Source organism: Mustela erminea, chromosome 12, assembly GCF_009829155.1.
Source record: "Mustela erminea isolate mMusErm1 chromosome 12, mMusErm1.Pri, whole genome shotgun sequence".
NCBI lineage: Eukaryota > Metazoa > Chordata > Mammalia > Carnivora > Mustelidae > Mustela > Mustela erminea.
The window spans coordinates 10,160,187-10,179,920 of NC_045625.1; the positions used below are offsets into that span (position 1 = coordinate 10,160,187).

The window sequence follows — 19,734 nt, forward strand, 5'->3', positions numbered from 1 at the left end:
TGATTCAAATACTGAATTCTACAGTTACTGAAGGCACTTGACTCCATGAAAAAGCTGCTGATTAGGGTACTTTTCAAATTGTGATGTGTACTGGGGCTAAGATTGTGTAGAAGTCTGGCTCCTTTAGGAAGGCTGTCAGCTTCTGGGCATGGGAGCATGGCCTTAAAGTGCTTGTAAACTTTAAAGAAAATGTATTTGGAGTGGGATTTATTTAGACACTGACAGGCAATAAAAATTAACATATTAAGGGTCTACATTTTCATTGAATATTATCTTAAATATGGTTTAGATGTGTATACTGGTTATAATCTTCTTATTTTTAAAAAAACTAGTGTATCTTTTTTAAAGATTTATTTTAATCAAATTGAATTTATTTTAATCAAATGAATTCCATTTTTCCCTTTGGTCTCTTCTATGTTACTATTTTCACCCTTTTTCTCCTTTCAGAAAGTTGGGGAGAGTGGGCGTACATGCATTCTAAATATGTGGACTTCTTTTTTACTATGGTTTTTAGGTGTTTGGCCTGTTTTTACTATTACTACTGATATTAAAAGTCTTATATAAACTTCTTTCTAACGGGGTGTATAATCAGAATAGACGCTTGTAGTCTAGGAAAACAGAAGAGTAAAGGTTATTAATCTGATTATTAGTGATAAAAGGAAAACCTAACAAACTAATGCTGAGTTCAGAATAATAGACAGTTTGGTGGGGGTAGGGGGGGAAAGGTCACATGAGAGAATCTTGCTATAAATAGTCCCTAATTTGTTCTGATTGATGGTTATGTGTTATATATGTATATGTAAAAATTCATCATACTTAAACTTAAGATTTGTTTACCTTACCATATGTAAATTTACCTCAAAAAATAAAATAGTTGTCATATCTGAAGCAAATGTGGCAAAATCTTGATCATGATTGTGCATGAGTGATGTTTCATTTTAGTGTTTTTAAATAAAACATTTACTGTTTTCATGAAAATTTTAAAGTATTTTATGATAAAAATGAAAAAAACCCTGTCACTCTGAACATGTCAAATCAATTTATGAACGCTAAGTTTTCTTATTCTTTTTTTTTCCTTACTCTGTCATTTTTCAGGTTTGGAATTTTGTCTTTTTCTTGGATATTACTGGAGAAGTATAGAGAATGAAGTCTTGTATTACTGATATCACTTGTTTAAAGAGAACAAATTCAATCTTGATATTGAAACCAGCTTATATATAATTTTATTTCATTCTTGAATCTGACTGGAGAAAAGCCAGCCCACTTAGCTCTTTTAGGTGTATGGTAGTTCTAATTAAACACCAGTTTTAAAGGCTTTGTCTTTCATAAGCCTAATACTTATTGAAGATTTTCCATGTACTTGATATTGTGAGAACTGTCTTGTAGGAAGATGTTACTATTTCCTTTTGCATTTGAGGACCCAGAGAATCTGGGTTCTCATGGATGAAGTAAGAAGGGCCCCCTATATTTGGCCTCTAAATGGTACTTAAGCTGCCAATGTCAGTATAAAGATGAAGGTAATTATCATTTTTTGTAACTGACTCTTTATTGCCACAAATAGATCATCACTATCTTAAGAGACATTCATGTACTGTTTAGAAGTCTTTCTAGAGCTTATATTGCATGGTCTTTAAAATTTCAGAATTATTTCTGACACTTTCTTAATAACTTAGCAACATGGCATTGTCCTTTAAAACAAAATCTGGAGTAAAAAGAAATATTTTCATTTTCTTATTGTATGAAAGAAGGCTATTTGTAGGTCATCTTTTTTAAAAAGGCAAGAAATTCTCTCTCCAAACCACATTAGAACCCATGCCAAGTTGGTACAGGGCCCTTACGAGAGTAATGATGTAAGAATTTGAAAGAGTACATAATGCAGCTGCCAAAACTCACACTGTTCAGTATCAACACCGTCTGTCTGCCAGAGTCCGCAGCTCAGTACTTTTTTTTTTTTTTTTTTTTTTGGTGTGTACTGAGTTATAGTCACATATATTTATCTCTTCGGGGGTAGGGAAATAAGGAGTTATTGTTTGATAAACTCAGTGCTTTCTGAGGTAATGGTGCTCTTTTGCCTCTCATGCACTCCTGAGCATTCCTCCCTCCTGGGAGTTAGTCAGGGAGGACTAACTGGGTATTCTCCTGGGTAGATTCTTCCAAAATGTGACACAGAGGGGCAATTCACACCTTGCCTAGTTTCTGTTTTGCAAGAAAACCCTTCTCTTGCATGGTTCTGTATTCAGGAAGACCCATGTGCTACATTCCATCCATTTGCCAAGTCTTGGACTCTTATCCAAGGTAAAGTATTTGAGTATGCAATTACCCATACACATATTGGCAACCGTATACTTTTTCCTGGCCTCTCTTAGAGAAAACTCAAAGCCAGAGGAGCAGATCCAGATGTTCTTCAGTCTGGCATCCTCAATTGAGAATTCTAGATGGCAAGACTTCATTTGTAAGTGTACCAAGCTTACTCAGCACCTGCTTTTGCTAACCATCATATTTTTATGACTAGAGATTGTGGAGTTTGCATCCTTTGCTGAGCAGAAAGAACACCATATCAGAGCTGCGTGTGAAGTGACTCTCCATCATTTGAGAGAAATATTTGATTTGCTCCAGCAGCATGCAGAAGAGTCTAGCCTTGCTGTGGGAATAAGTCTGGGATGAGAGCAGGTGCAACTGCAGCTGCAGCTTCTTAACCAAATCTGGCCTTGTTTAATTTTTAAATAGTCTAAAACATTTGGCATCAATATAAGTGAACCATTATGGGCTCTCTGGCACCTAACATAGTACCTTGCCCAAGGAGGGAAGTGCTCACTGACTATATCCAGTCACCATTTATTGAACACCTTCCATGTGTACCAGGCCGTGTACTAGAGACTGGTTATGAATAAGATCTTTTTTCAAGAGACCCATAGCCTTGGGAGGCATAGACTCTTAAACAGATCAATTACAATTCACCCATTTTATTTGTTGTTGATACGTTTTAGTATTTCGTTCAGTTCGTAAGTTAGCTACAGAAACCAATGCACAGGATTGACTTCCTGACCTTCTAAGAACAAACATGGGATTTCCTTTCCAGTTCTAAAGTATGCTTACTTGCTTGCATTTTTGCCTCTTTAAATACCTCTTCTGACTTATTCAGGGATGAAGATTTCTGAGTGTGGAAAGAAAATGCTAGTATAATGCAGGAAGACTTTCCTAAGAAGTCTTACAGAATTGGTTATTCTGTTCTAAGTGATGTTTACTTTATATAAAAGTAATAAGCAGTTGCATCAGTCCTTCTAGATATGTTGGTTATATGCAAGTAAGACTAGGAAAAGTGATTCCCTTCTTTCTGTGGAAAGTAGGCTTCCTTCATCTGAATTTTTGCATAATTAGGGCAGAACCAGGTAGCACATTTTTTTTGTCATAACTTTCTGAATAGATGAGTTCACGTTTATTTAGTTATGATATAGTTCCTGTGTTTTAACTTGTTTTTCTTTCAACCACCCCTCCCTCAGTTTTTGAGGATGAGTATATGAGTATTTCCATTTGGCTTCTCTTAACCATAAAAAGAATATTAAATTGTTTTCATACAAACTAGTTTTCTCATTTCCTTGATGGAAAACAGTCTCAGATAAAACATGTACTATTAAAATAAGAAAAGCTAATACTCACATAGTGCTTATGTTCCAGGTTTTGGTTTTAGGGCTTTATCTGTAAAGTACTTAAAAGAAGCATTGTCTAATCCTCATGACAACTCGATAAGATAGGTACTTATTATTTTTCCCATTTTACAGATGAAAACAGGAAGGCAGGGCATACCTAGGTGGCTCTGTTACTTAAGCATCTGACTCTTGATCTCAGCTCAGGTCTCAATCTCACAGTCATGAGTTTAAGCCCTGAGCTTAAAAAAGAAAGAAAGAAAACAGGTAGGCATAGTGAGGTAAATAACTTGCCCAAGATCATACAATTAATAAACAGCAGAGTCAGGATTTGAACTCAGGAGTTCCAGACCCATTGTGTTCTTAATGAGTGCGCTTTCAGCTTCATACTCAATTTGACATTGAATGATAAAGAATTCCCTAAAAGTAAGGGGCATTAATTTTCTAGCATTCGAGTTCCTCCTGTGTATCTAGGCATTCCACATGTCATTTTATTTCTTTTCAATCTTATGGATATGTGAATTGGTCCCATTTTACAGCTAACATTTGTGGAGCACTTTGTATGGGTCAGGCATTGTACTAAGTAGTTTACTTGTGTTATCTCAGTAATTGTTCACAGTAGCTCTGTAAATCCTTACTGTTATTCTCAAAGATAGAGAAAGTCACTTGCTTGGAGTCAGATAGCTGAGGAGGACAGAGTTTAGATCTGACCGTAGGTTTGCCTGACTCCAGACCCCAAGCTTTTAACTATCCTGTAATATTTGGTGAGAGGAAGTACTGTGAGGTGAGTCCCGGAAGACAGAGCCAACTCTTGTTCCTCATCCTTAATCCTCATATATTGTGTTGATTAATCATGACCCTTGCTTTTCTTACTACTTCATGTTCTCATAAAGGTGTCAGAGATGGCCTTCTTGTCTGAAGACAAGATTCTTCTGTAACTGAATCTTCATGATATCGTGGCATTTGGTGAACTTGGTCTTTTATTTAAGGCTTTGACTTTTTCTTTAATTCCATTTGCTGGGGCTCATCACTCTAGAGATTTCTTTCTATCTTCATAGGGACTTCTGAAAGTTATAGTGGGGTGATCTTAAGCATCTGTGAGTTTCTATTTCCAAAATACAGTAGTTTATCTTTACCTTGCCTCCTTAGGATTGTAAATCTATTTTCTTTACTCCCTAAGATATGGTTGGTATTGAACATTTTTGTTTATTTTAAATTATTTTTTTATGTGGAACCTTTATGCTCTCATATCTCACTCCCTCCCTCCCATTAGCAAAGTCAAACCTAAATGGTTTAGAACTATGTTTTCTGTCCTTTCTCTCTTTCCCTAATTGTCTTTTTTTCTGTCATTCTAGATTATCTCTTCTTTCTGTCAAACTAGTTTGTCACTAAGATAAGTCTAACTCCCAAATATAGATCTGTCACTCTGACCTGAGGTAATCAACATCATTAGATATCAGAAAAATGAAAATTAAAAAAAATGAGGTAGTAATGCATACCTACCTGAATGGCTAAAATTAAAATAGCAAAAAAATTGACTACTTGAAGTGTTGGTGGGAACAACCCAACTACTCAATCTCTGTCAGCAGAAGTGGAGTATAAATTGAGAGAAACATTTGAAAGCTCTTGAGTAATATCTATGGAACTTGAACATAGGCAGTTTTATTTCTGGGCACATACTCAACAAAAATGGGTAAACTATGAACTGAAAGACATGTATAAGAATGTTCTAGCGGCATTATTTGTAGGAGTGCCCAACTGGAAACAGGTATCTTACCACAGTAGAGTGGATAAATAAATTGTGGTATAACCCATAAAAAGGAATACCATATGGGAGTGATACCAGCAAACTATTACAAAATTCAGCAGCATTGATGAATGTCCTAGACAGTACGTTGAACAAAAGAAGCCAGACACAAAAGATGACATAATGTAGGATTACCTTTATATTGAGTTAAAAAACAAGCAGAACTAATTTGTGGTGATAGAAGTCAGAAGGGTGTTTACTTTTAATGATAGAATATAATGACTGGGAGGAGGCGTAGAGGAAGTTTCTGAAGTACTGATGTTCTAATCCTGACTTGGGAGTTGTTGATTCCACAACACTTTTTAAAAAAATTCATTGAACTATATTTTTAAAAAAATTCATTGAACTATATATACATTGGAGATAAATTATGTTTTATTGTATGTTTGTACTTGAATAAACAAGTTTATTATTTTTAAAAGCTAGGCAATAGTTTGGTTAAATAGTTTGAGGGGAAGCATCAGGGTCAAGGACTTGGGTTAAAATACCATCTCTAGTTAATGGCTTTGGATTAGTCACTTAAGAGTGGCCTTAAAGAATGACTTTTTTTCCCGTGTATTTACGGTAAAGATCTGGAGGGAGTCATATCAAACCAGTAGTACTTTTGGCCAGGAGTAGAATTGTGAGGTTTCACTTTTTATACTGTGCACTACCTCTTACATTTTAGGTGATTTTTTTTTTTAAGATTTTATTTATTTATTTGACAGAGATCACAAGCATGCAGAGAGGCAGGCAGGCAGAGAGGAAGGGAAGCAGGCTCCCTGCTGAGCAGAGAGCCCCATGTGGGGCTTGATCCCAGGACTCTGGGATCATGACCTGAGCCGAAGGCAGAGGCTTTAACCCACTGAGCCACCCAGGTGCCCCCATTTTAAGTGATTTTTCAGTAATATTTTAATCAAGGAAAGCCTGCATGGCTCAGTCAGTTCAGCGGCTCAGGTCATATTCCCAGAGTCCTGGGTTGGAGTCCCACATCGGGTTCCTTGCTCAGCAGGGAGTCTGTTTCTCCCTCTGTCTGCCTGCTGCTCTCCCTGCTTGTGCTCTGTCTCTCTGATAAATAAATAAAATCCTTGAAAAAAAATTTTTAATCAAACTTTAAAAAAAAAAAGAAATCGGGGCGCCTGGGTGGCTCAGTGGTTTAAGCCGCTGCCTTCGGCTCAGGTCATGATCTCAGGGTCCTGGGATCGAGTCCCGCATCGGGCTCTCTGCTCAGCAGGGAGCCTGCTTCCCTCTCTCTCTCTCTGCCTGCCTCTCCATCTACTTGTGATTTCTCTCTGTAAAAAAAAAAAAAAAAAAAAAAAAAATCTTATAAAAAAAAAAAAAAAAGAAATCCGTAACATTGATGGAGGAAATGTTAAGTAGCGTGACAAGTAATAAGGTATGATATTTGGTGCCATGCTGAACTTTGGTGCCCCACAAATTAGATCCCATTTAGCCATGTTTATTTTTCAACCTGGTAAAATAGCAAGAGACATTACTCAGAGGTTGAAGAGAGTAAATGTTAAACCAAACCAAATGCAATAAACAAAAAAAAGATTAGCCCTCTCTTTGCATTTTTTTAAAAAAAATTGTATTAAAAAAACACCTGAAATTTATCATCTTAACCCTTTTAAAATGTATAGTTCATTATGTGAAATATATTTATAATGTTGAACCACGGCTCTTCAGAACTTTCTCATCTCGGAAAATGGGAACCCTACACCCATTAAACAGCTCCCCATTTTCCCTTCTCCCAGCCCTTGGTCACCGCTATTCCCCTTTCTGTTGCCATGAATTGGACTACTTTCAGATAACCCATATAAATGGAATCATACAGGATTTGTCTTTTTGTGACTGGCTTATTTCAGTTTGTATAATGTCCTCAAAGTTCATACATGTTACAGCAAGTGACCTCTTTATTGCCACCACCACGGTGGTCAAAACCATCGTCTTTTCATCTGACTGCAACGGTCCAAATGGCCCCCTTGCCTCTAGTCTTGCCCACCTCTAATTCGTCTTCCACCCAGTGGCTAAATGCAAATCTGACTTGAGAACTTGATGCCCTAACTATCTTTTGATAAAATTTAAATGCTTTAACCTGACCTGGTTTTCACTGTTAGGCCCTAATAAACTATTTCCTAAGCCACATCATTTCCTTATGGCTCCCAAACTAGATATACTCTCTGGTTCATACATTCTAAGTTTTTTCCTTGATCATGCTGTTTTATCTTCTCAGCCAGTATTTGTTGATGGAGAATCATGAATGAATCATGACTTTGACTGAAGCTTACTATGCTTGTCAGCTGCCCCTGCATGGAACTAACTTAGAGACTTAATGTCAGAATGCAATAAAATACAGACTTCCCATTTTTAGAGCTTTTCTCAACTAAAAATAGTCTGATCTGAAAACAAAAGAAACTTAAGAAATACGTTGACCAAATTCACATGAAGGGGGAAAAAAACGATAGGGAATTTTCCTTATTTTAAAGTCTTCGTTTCACTTGGCCCTTTAATAAAGAATACATTAAAGGCTTCTCTCTCTCTCTCTCTCTCACTCATTCACACTGTAATTTAATTATTTATTTATTGAGGGCCTGCTATGCATTTAAGCTGTGAATCAGCAAGGTAAAATTCTGAGAGAAGTTTGTACATCTTGAGTAGCTACACATATTTCAGTAATTACCCAGTTCATATAACTTCTTTCGTTTCTCAAGCAGTGTTTTCTTTCATTTCTTCTTCTTTTCTTTTCTTTTTTTTTTTAAGAATTTTAGTTATTAGAGAGAGACAGATAGCGACAGAGAGCACAGTGGGGAATAGAGGGAGAAGCAGGCTCCCTGTCAAGCAGGGAGCCGGATGAGGGGCTCGATTCCAGGACCCTGGGATCATGACCTGAGCCGAAGGCAGAGGCTTCACGGACTGAGCCACCCAGGTGTCCCTCAAGCAGTGTTTCCTGACTGCTGGAAACCCATCATAAAACAAAGTATGTTGTACGATCTTTTTTTTTTTTTTTTAAGCTATTTAGATTGAGGAGGAACTCCCACATTAGTCTCTCAAATGGGACTGAAGTCACCCACTTTTCACAAGTTTAGTGAATTACTGAAACGTCTGGAATGAGTATCACAACTTGAGCTTGACAAAGGAAACCCCTTTCTGCCTTATGAGCCTTCTTTATTCCCCCTGAGCTGTAGTCGCATTGCATATATGGTTTCTTGAATATATGATTTGGTCTCTCCTGGCAGTGCTCTGCTCATGTTATTCCTTATGCCTGAAAAGCTCCTTATCTTGTTATTTTCTTTTCTACAAATTCTGTTTATCTTTCAAGACTCATCTCAGATGTTTCTCCTCCAAGTTGTCTTCCCCTTACCAGGTTAAGAGCTTTTACTTGGGACTTCCATAATCCTGGGCTTTCCTTTATCATACACTTAGAGCACCATGTTGTCTGTTTAAGGTTTGTGTCTGCTACTAGACTGTGAGCTGCTTTTGAGGTTTAAGGCATTTCTGTGCTTAGCTTGCTGCTACGTAGGTTCTCAGTGATTCTTTGAATGAATAAATTGTATTGTTACTGAATGATTGATTTTAAAAAAGTGTGTGTCTGAAGGAGTAACAAAAGCCTAATGCCAAACCTACTAAGAAGCCAAGTGATTTCTAATCATAAGTTTTGTGCAATGCAGTCTTGTTCCTGTGTAGGCCTTATTCACCAGCAAACTTGGACATCTGTCTGACCCTTACAAAGAAAAAACAAAAACAAAAACTCCCTAAAGGGAAGAGAACTAACAATAATTGAATACTACTTTGTGTTGGGCACTAGGGACTTTGTCATTTACAGCTTTCATTTGGCTGTATGGGGAGCTTAGTATTTTCCCTTTTAACAGCTAAGGCAACTGACACCGAGAGAATTTTAGTTAGAAATTTCTTAATTTGATGAAACCCTTGTTATCTTACTGTCTGTGCTTTTTTCCTCCGCATTTTGCTGTCTGCCCAAAAATAAGGGTCTTACCTGGTATATCCTAGTCATCTGTTATCAAAAGGTAGCCACAAATTTTAAAAACTGTTTTAGTTTGGTTTTTTGAGAGTTTGAGAGAGAATGAGCACAAGGAGGGGGGAGGGGGAAGTGGGCTCCCCACTGAGCAGGGAACTGGCCTCTGGGCTGGATCCCAGTACCCCAGGATCATGACCTGAACCTAAAGGCGGACGCTTAACCCACTGAGCCACCCAGGCGTCCCTAGAAACTTGTAAAGCAGAATGAATGCTTTAATATTAATGATAATTTTGCTTTACCATTTATAAAGGGCTTTTTTGCATTCATATATGATAATCTAAAGATGGATTCTTTTAAGATATTATAAATTCTTACAAACAGCATTAAAATATTGGCATAGAGCATTGGTGCAGTGGAGACTGTAGTGTCTTAGCAAATACTGTATTTCTCCAAATTAGACTAAATTGTTCATACTTCAGTAAATTTTTTAAAGAAATCATATAGTTTTTCTACTCTTTCTAGTTAAATAATTTTTCTAATTAAATAATTAAGCCTAATAAATGATGATATTTAGCTATTTTTAGAAGTTCCATGCATAATTTAGACTGGATATACTTGCTAACATCCCAGAAATCTGTTTTCATTGTATGTGAAATTGCGTTGTACTGCCCCATGTTCTTGTCATTTTGGAAGCTAGTTCTTTTCAAAGTCAGGAGCAGAAAAAATTTTATCTAGTCTTTGAAGGAAAAAATTAAAAGATAAGAAAGTCCCACCAAACCATAGAAAATCAAACTGCAGTAGTGGAATGAGCAGGTTCCTAAGTGCCATTCATCTGTGTTCAAATCTGGACTCTGTTGTTTCCTAGCACTTTTAACAGTGGACAGATAATTTCTTTCCAAGTTCAATATCTTCATCAATAAAATAGAGGCTAATAACAGGGGCGCCTGGTGGCTCAGTGGGTTGGGGCCTCTGCCTTAGGCTTGGGTGGTGATCTCACGGTCCTGGGATTGAGCCCCACTTTGGGCTTTCTGCTCAGCAGGGAGCCTACTTCCCCCTCTCTCTGCCTGCCTCTCTGCCTACTTGTGATCTCTGTCTGTCAAATAAATAAAATTTATTTAAAAATAAGTAAAAAATAGAAGCATAACAGTATCGGGGGTTTTTTTGGTGGTTTCTATTGTGAAATGACATGTTTATAAAAGTATTGCATAGGGGCACCTGGGTGGCTCAGTGGGTTAAGCCTCTGCCTTCAGCTCAGGTCATGATCCCAGAGTCCTGGGATCAAGCCCCACATCGGACTCTCTGCTCAGCAGGGAGCCTGCTTCCTCCTCTCTCTGCCTGCCTCTGCCTGCTTGTGATTTCTGTCAAATAAATAAATAAAATCTTAAAAAAAAAAAGGTATTGCATAAGGTTTGATAAATGGTAGCCCCTTGATAAATGTTACTTGCTGTTATTTGGGAGAGGGTGTATTTCTGCAGCATTTTAGGTATATGCAAGTATCAAAGTCTTTTAGCAGACACAGAGCTTTCTCAGAAGTCTGACTTTTCACATTGAGCTGATCAGCTTTTATTTCTGGAGAATGAAGTTACTGTGACAATTTCACTCCTGGGTGGTACAAACATCTGCAGGAAACTGGGGACATTATTTTCTGTTAAGGAGAAATCTCTCTTGTAATACTCAAATTCAGGATTTACAGGAGAAATTACAAAGAAATGAAAAATGATAATAGTTTTTTTAGTTATTTTGTGCAAAGTAGAAGGCATTTTTCTTCCTGTCAATATTTGAATTCCTCTTGACCATAGGTACTTGGGTAAACATTACTGTGTGCTGGTGTGAAGCCATGTGAGTAGAATCTATTCAGTTGGATTATATGACTTCAGGTGTTTTTATTTTTTTCCCTCTCCAGGAATTTTGATTTTTAAGTTGATCACTTAGTATAGTGTCCTGAAAGGTTTTCCTTTTCCTTTTCCTTTTCCACCTAAGAAAGGTGGTATTTCAACAATTAGGCAGGGCAAATATTACATAATGTTAGAGGGCCATTGTGAAGGATTCTAAAGGCAAGCTTTTTTTTCTTAACAACTTTGGATTTCTTACACGTACAGTATCTGAAACAAAGTTGTCCTTCCATAGAGATTTTTTGAGTAAATTATATTCTTGGTTATCTTCTTGGTAAGAATTTACAGAATTTTCTATTACATTTGGGAAATCAAAAATATATATCCGTATTTATATCTTTGCTCCTAAAATTTGAAAATAATTTCAGTGTGATAATAATGGTTTTGTGCATCTTAATTTATCAGCACATTTGTCCATTTCATTTTTATCCCAAAGGTGGAACTGATTCTTGATTCATGGTATTGTTTTCAAGTAATGAAACACATCCATGAGATTATTTTTGTTTTATTTTGAATAGATTGTTTTTGTTTCTGGGGCTTTTGGAACTGATTTTAAACTTCCCTGTGTCCTGTTACAAGGTTTTCAGGATTTCTGTCAACTGCTCAGCATGTTTATGGATGTCTGTTTTATTTTACTATGGAGAGTCTTCTACTTTCTTCCGCTATTTGAATTTTCCTTTAAAACTCTCTTCTCCTGGGGCATGTGGGTAGTTCAGTCTGTTAAGTGTCTAACTTTAGCTCGGGCCATGATCTCAGGATCTTGAGATCAAGCCCTGTGTTGGGCTCCCCGGAGATTCTCTCTTCTCCAGTCTCTCTCCCTGTGCCCCACCCTGCCATTTCTGCATGCGTGCTCTCACTCTCAAAATAAATAACCAACAAAATAAATCTTAAAACCCCAAATCTTTTCTCATTATTGAACAAACAAAAACTTTATTTTATTTGGGTGGCAGCTAATTACAGCACATTTTCAGTGTTTGTAAGCTTAGGGTGAGACAAGTGCTATCAGTCCCTGTTGGTAGGAGTACAGATTGGTCAGACCAAAAAAAAAAGGTCAGGAATGATTTTTGTATAAATATGTTTGCTATAGTATTATTTATACCATAGAGAATACCAGGGTCCTGGTATTGAGCCCCGCATCCAGCTCCCTGCTCAGTGGGGAGCCAGCTTCTCCCTCTCCCCTGCCCTGGTTATGTTTTCTCTTGTTCTCTCTCTCTCAAATAAATAAATAAACTCTTTAAAAAAACAAAGTAAAATAAAGGTTTTTTTTTAAAGATTTTATCTGAGAGAGAGAATGAGTGAGAGAGAGAGCACGAGCACATGAGTAGGGGCAGAGGAAGAGGGAGAAGCAGACTCCCTTACTGAGCAGGGAGCCCGGTGTGGGGCTCCATTCCAGGACCCTGGTTATTTGACCTGAGCTGAAGGCAGACACTTAACCGACTGAGCCACCCAGGTGCCCCCATTTTAATGACTTTTTAAAAATACTTACATGTGAACGAATTAGAATATAATACTATAGAAAATTGATTCCATTGTCAATTAACTATATCAAGATATCAGTGAAGATTTTCTCTGTCGGTGGAATTGTAGATGACAAGCTTTCTTTATCTTTTTCTTTATTATGTAGATTTTCTATATAGGTTATGTATTACATGTATAATGACAGAAAAACTGCCAGTATTTTTTTAAAAATCACTAATATATTAACTATAAAATAAGACTAGAGAGAATTTACTAAATGTTGACAGTGGTTTTCTTTAGATAGATTGTGAATAACAGTTTTTGGATTGTGAATAACTTTTTTTTGTTCCCCAGTCTATCTCCAGTAAGATAAGTTGAAAAATAAGTTATTTTATAAGATATAACTGCAGTCAGCTAGGAATTTGCCTGAAGAGAATTTTCTTTATGAGACGTTTTGTAATCATTTTTAAAGGAAAAACAGGCTTTCTTTGCATTTTTTGATAGCTATGGTAGATTTGATATTCTGAATCTTTTAAATATGTTTCTTCTGTACAATTTCTGATTGAATTGGGTGAAGTAGTTATTACTACTAGTGATAAAGTGTCCTACCCTTTGAAATTGGTGTGAGGGTGACCCTCCATTTTACTACTGATACGCCAGCTTCAGAGTATTTTTCTTTTATGTTCTTGCTATGCTGTATTTACTGTATGGAGCTAGGAGCTCTTTAGTAAGCAGAAGTAGCATTTCATCTATAAATGGCTTATTTTGCCCAGCTTTTAACACCTGAAACACATATTTTAGATACGCCTAAGCCTTTGAAACCTGTTATTTTAAAAAACTAGAGTTATTCTCATAGATGAATATGAAAGCAGGATGGATAATAGTAATAGGTGTTTATAAAACTATAGCTACTACTTGTCAAGCATCTGTGGTGTTCTGGGCACTGTATCAGACACTGACAAACATTATATAATTTTCACAACAGCTGTGTGAAGTTATATTTCTTTACCTTTTTTCCCTGTAGAGGAGGCACCTGTGGTTCAGAGAGACAAATTTGTCTAGTACCACACAGTCAGGGAGTGCTCAAGCTGAGACTGGATTCAAGTCTTTGTGACTGCAGTGCCCAAATGTGGGACCTTTGTCTTGTTTCCTATTGTATATCTAATTCCTAGAACAGGAGCTGTATATGCTAAGCACTCAACATATACCCTTTGAATGAATGAGCTGTATGCCTAGAAGCTTCTCTTAAGTGGCCAAGCAAAAGAAATTGTTCTGTTCCAGTAACACAGAATTATATAGAGAAGTGAGGCTGACACAATATAATGCTATTAGCCAAATGGAGGTACTTACACCAAAATCTAGGTCATAATAACAAATGATCAGATTGGGATCTTCTTTTTTGATGTAATTGTGTAATTTCTTCTGAGTACATATGCTAGATCTCTTTTCCACTTAACTTTGATATCCAGTGAACAAAGAAAAAGCAAAAGATAAATGATACTGAATCTTTACCAGTGAAAAAAATCTAGGTAGAAACTCAGGTTCTGTAAATGTCAAGAAACTACAATGGGAATTTCTTGATTGGGACATTAGGAACCTCGGGTTTTGTGGAAATAACAATGTGCCATTGTGGTACATGAATATACTTTATTTCACTGGTAACAGCAATTTTTTTTTTATAGTTCTATGACAGCAAAGACTAAATTCCAATTGGAAGAAAGTTTAATATTTAGACATCTTATAAGCATAAGTGGTTCTAGTTTTTAAGATGAATCGTTACAGAAGCCTTGTTGTGACTCTAGCCTTTCTTTCTCTTTGCACTTATTGTGCATGTCTCAAATATTCTTGGTTGCTAAGAATTAGCTGACTCATGGGTTGAGTACTCTTGAGTACACTAGCTGTGTAATCATGATGGTGATAGCATGTGCCATTAAAGGAATGCTGAGTGCTGTATACATAATATTAGGAAAGGGGGTGACGGCAGTATGTATCACATTTAATGCTCCAGTGTATCGTGATTCCAGGAATGTCATTCCATGCCTAGACCGCTTTATAGTCTCCCCTGCAGAAATTATCTTGTTCTTATTCATCAAAAGGAGACTGAGTTTTTGCATGAGATAGTGGTTTACCACAGATCTGAGTATTGGTCATTTGAGACCCGCCTATGTGTTTGAAGGTATTTCATTTCCTTAGTGGTTTAAAAGACATTAAGATCTTGTAGTTTAGTCTATCTCTTTGCTTGAATCAAACACAGCTGAGAGTACATTCTTCCGTATTCTTATGGACTGTGTTAGTTCAGCTTCAGCAGATGGCCAGGCACTTCCCCGAATCACTAAGTTCGTTCTGAGTTTCTCAGATCTCTACCATTTTTTAAATGATGGAGCTCTGGCCATGAGCTTTGTCAGCCTCATGAGGGCAGCTGATATATCTATTTTGTTCATCATTCAACCTAGGTCTGTGTATTATACATATTGGGAACTTCAGATTTATTGGATGAATGACAAAAAAAGAAGGCTCTACTTGATCAGCATTTAGTAAGAACTCAGAAACACCTGCCTGCTGAGGAGCCTTTCCTTTGGTTATCTTTTGTGATTTCTTTATGTATGCTAATAGCATCTGTGAAAATCCTTGCAGTCTAATCTATTTTATCTTTCTGTATTTAACTGTCTTTCTTGTCTGTCTGTCTAATCTACCTGATTAAGCAGTCCACTCAAACCTTTGATGGTAACTAGGCTTTGCAGAGACTGAATTTGAATGCACTCGGCCAATCCAAATTTCTCACCTCTAAGTGCTGTCTACCCTTTAGCCTCTAGTATGAATGGGTTTTTTGGGACCACTACTGGTAACAAGGACTCAGAAATGACTAGTTATCGCTAGGTAGCAGCCAAGCTGAAACTTGATGTCCTCTGTCTAATCCAGCCTGTTTCTTGGAGACAAATCTACCTTTTCGATGTCTGACTACACCACACTATCTCCCTTATAGTTCTTCACCTTCTTCTTCTTCTTCTTCTTCTTTTTTTTTTTTTTAAGATTTTTTCTTTATTTATCTGACAGAGATCACAAGTAGACAGAGAGGCAGGCAGAGAGAGAGGAGGAAGCAGGCTCCCTGCAGAGCAGAAAGCCCGATGTGGGGCTCGATCCCAGGACCCTGGGATCATGACCTGAGCCGAAGGCAGAGGCTTAACCCACTGAGCCACCCAGGTGCCCCGTTCTTCTTTTTTTTTTTTAAATCTCCTACTTTCTGTACTCTGAAAGGTTATGTGGCATGTCAACATTTTCAGTTATCTGGCATTAAGAAACCCCTACTATTTCTAGTTCTACTGGATTATTTTCAACTTCAAAATAAATCTGTAGATGTAATAGGAAAACATTTTACCCAGGAATTCCTTCTGTGGCTTTGTTTTTAAAAGGAATGAATTTTCGGGGCACCTGGGTGGCTCAGTTATTAAGTGTCTGCCTTCAGCTCAGGTCATGGTTCCAGCTGCCTGCTCAGTGGGAAGAAGCCTGCTCCTCCCTCTCCCACTCCCCCTGCTTGTGTTCCCTCTCTTGCTGTCTCTCTCTCTCTATGTGTCAAATAAATAAAACAAAAAATAAATAAAATAAAAGTAATAAATTTTCTTTCCCTTACCTGCAGAAGGCTGTTTTCTTGATTGGGGACATATTTTATTAAAGATTATTTATTTATTTATTTGACAGAGAGAGAGAGAGAGACAGCGAGGGAGGAAACCCAAGCAGGGGGAGTGGGAGAGGGAGAAGCAGGCTCCCTACCAAGCAGGGAGCCCAACATGGGGCTTAATCCCAGGACCTAAGCTGAAGGCAGACGCTTGACTACTGAGTCACCCAGGAAGTCTGTGGGGGCAGTACTTTAGGACTTCAATATTTTTGTTTTAATCACCAAGAAGAATCAGTGGAAATCTTATTCCAAAAAGAAATATTATTTCTTAATTTAAGGAAATTATTCTTATATATGTAATAACATTATAAGTATTAAATTACATTTTATAATAAAATCTGAGGTTCTACCTCACTTTTCAGGTAATTATCCTCTATTCAGTCCAATTATTTAATATTTATGTTTCTATTTTAGAAGATTTATTTATTTATTTATTTATAAATATTTTTATTTATTTGACACACAGAGAAATCACAAGTAGGCAGAGAGGCAGGCAGAGAGAGAGGAGGAAGCAGGCTCCCCGCTGAGCAGAGAGCCCGATGCGGGACTCAGTTCCAGAACCCTGAGATCATGACCTGAGCTGAAGGCAGAGAGGTCTAACCCACAGAGCCACACAGACGCCCCAGATTTATTTATTTTTAAAGATTTTATTTATTTAGTTGTCAGAGAGAGCACAAGCAGGGGGAGCAGCAGGCAAAGGGAGAAGAGGGAGAAGCAGACTCCCTGCTGAGCAAGGAGCCAGTGCGGACCTGATCCCAGGACTCTGGGATCATGACCTGAGCCCAGGGCAGATGCTTAACCCACTGAGTCACCCAGGTGTCCCGATTTATTTATTTATTTTAGAGAATAGAGAAGAGTCAGGGAGTGACGGAGATAGAGGGAGAGAGAGTCTTAAGCAGACTGTGGACGGAGCTCAGGGCCAATACAGGCCTCAGTCTCAAGACCCTGAGATCAGGAACTGAGCCGAAACCAAGGGTTAGACGCTTAACCGACTGCACACACAGGTGCCCCTAATATTTATGTTTCTAAGACTTAAAACTCTTTGTGCAGTGTTGACAGCCTTCATCTTCAGGTTTGTTTTAATTAAAATTTAAACGGAGAATGGCCTGGGCTGTAAATCAGCCTTACATAGTAAATAATTAGCAGAACCAGGATTCCAGCCCATGTTCACTTGACATTAAGACCCATTGTTCTTACACCTAGCAGACGTAGAATGGGTTGAAAATGATATCAGAATTTAAGAACTTTGGGTGCCTGGGTGGCTCAGTCATTAAGCGACTGCCTTCGGCTCAGGTCATGGGATGGGTCCTGGGATTGAGCCCTGCATTGGGCACCTTGCTCAGCGGGAAGCCTGCTTCTCCTTCTCCCACTCCCCCTGCTTGTGTTCCCTCTCTCTCTTGCTATCTCTCTCTCTGTCAAATCAATAAATAAAAATCTTAAAAAAAAATTAAGCACCTCATATCCATGTTTATCATGTCCAGTTTATTTAATGGTAGATTTGGAAATTAAGATGTGGTCATGAAGAAATCACTTGGAAGTTTTTTTTTTTTTTTAAAACCACTAAAGCCTTGGGGAGGTACCACTCATTGCAACTGGTCTTGACCAATACCAAGTTCACAATAATTAAAGGCAATAAAGCATTGGATGTTTTACCAGTTCATTATTACTATTATTATAATCTGAGTTACTTAAATTTTCCTTGAAAAAAGCCTCAGTCCAATACTTGAATGAGAGATTTTTATCTGCAGTTTTTCTCTGTGGTTCAGTCATCTCAGCAAAGGAGAATTGCATTTCTAAAATAACCTTTTCTGGGGCACCTGGGTGGCCTGGTCAGTTAAGCATCTGCCTTTGGCTCAGGTCATGATCCCAGGGTCATGGGATTGAGTCCCGCATCAGGCTCTTTATTTGGCAGAGAGCCTACTTCTCCCTCTTCCTTTGCCTGCTTCTCCCTCTGTTTGCCACTCCTACTGCTTGTGGTCTTTCTCTCTCTGACAAATAAAATCTTAAAAAAAATATATAATAATCTTTTCCATCTTCTTGAACAGGTATCAGGTTCCCCATTCGGAAGCCATTTTTAAAAAATATTCACCGAACACTGTATGCCTCCCTTGGTAGAGTTTACTTTTTAGCTATAGAACACTGTCCTTCTATATAAAACTTAAGCCCACATCCATAAATACTAAGAGTCTGAACACACAGGAACCTTGCAGGTTATTTGAGCTAAGTATGACTTGAGATTATTCTAGTAAAAAAGCCAGGCTTCATAGAGCAGCGTGGTCACATATTGGCTGGGGAAAGCTGTCTAGCATACAAATTTTATTCCATTTTTTTTCCAGTTCGTTTACTGAATGGCCATGTTAGTATTTTAGGATACCTGTTTATGACAGCTTGCTTTGTGTGTCAAATAATATTTGTCTGTCTACAAGGAGTCACATTATAAAGATGTAGGGGGGAAATATATTAATAAATAATAACTACCCTTTAAAAAATTCCCACTACATGCCTGGCACCTTACTCTGGATGCTTTAATTAATATTTTATTGTGATTCCTTCCATTCCTTGTGCAGGTTGGCTCTTTCTTCATTTTGTAGATAAGGATACTAAATCTCAGGGAGGTGGATTAATTTGCCTGATACTCAGTAGATGGTAGGGTGGGTATTAGTAATCAAACCCAGGTCTGACTGATTTCTAGCCCCTTGTTCTTTGCTGTTCTGTATTATCCATGACAGTTATGTGAAGGAGACCATAGAATTATTTGCTTCATATGTTTAAGAGGAACATTATTTTTTCTTAATTTTATTTTTTATTTTTAAATAGGTTCCATGATGTCCTGTGAGGGCCTTGAACTCACTAACCTGAGATCAAGACCTGAGTTGATAAAAAACGGGTTGGATCCTTAACCCTGACTGAGCCACTCAGGTGCCCCTGGGAAGAACTTTTTGATACTAAGTACCATTCTGGAACATTTTACTTACTCTGGCCACTCTTACCTGCCTGCCACTACTGCCTTAATATTTTCTTCATAACCTTTTTATTATGGAGCAAGGAAAAAAGAAACCTTTAGTATCAAAATGCTTTTTGATGTGTGTCTCAAGTATCATGGTGCTAGCTGCCTTGTCATACTTGTCATTATATTTTTTACTTAGAGATTAATTTTTTTCATATGCAGCTGGATGTGTAGTTGAAGATAGGTGTTCTAGATTGAGCATAGTCTAGTCTGTCTAGTAGTACTTTTTTTTTTTTAAAGATATGATTTATTTGAGAGAGAGAGAGAGAGCATGAGTGGAGGGGAGGGGCAGAGGCAG

The 19,734-nt window shown here is 37.6% G+C and overlaps 1 protein-coding gene across 2 annotated transcripts in view; it reads left to right on the plus strand.

Moving 5' to 3' along the window:
* NR6A1 (nuclear receptor subfamily 6 group A member 1) overlaps nucleotides 1–19,734 on the plus strand; it is a 228,704-nt gene that overhangs the window by 84,068 nt on the left and 124,902 nt on the right. The gene's annotated exons all lie outside the window — the stretch shown is intronic.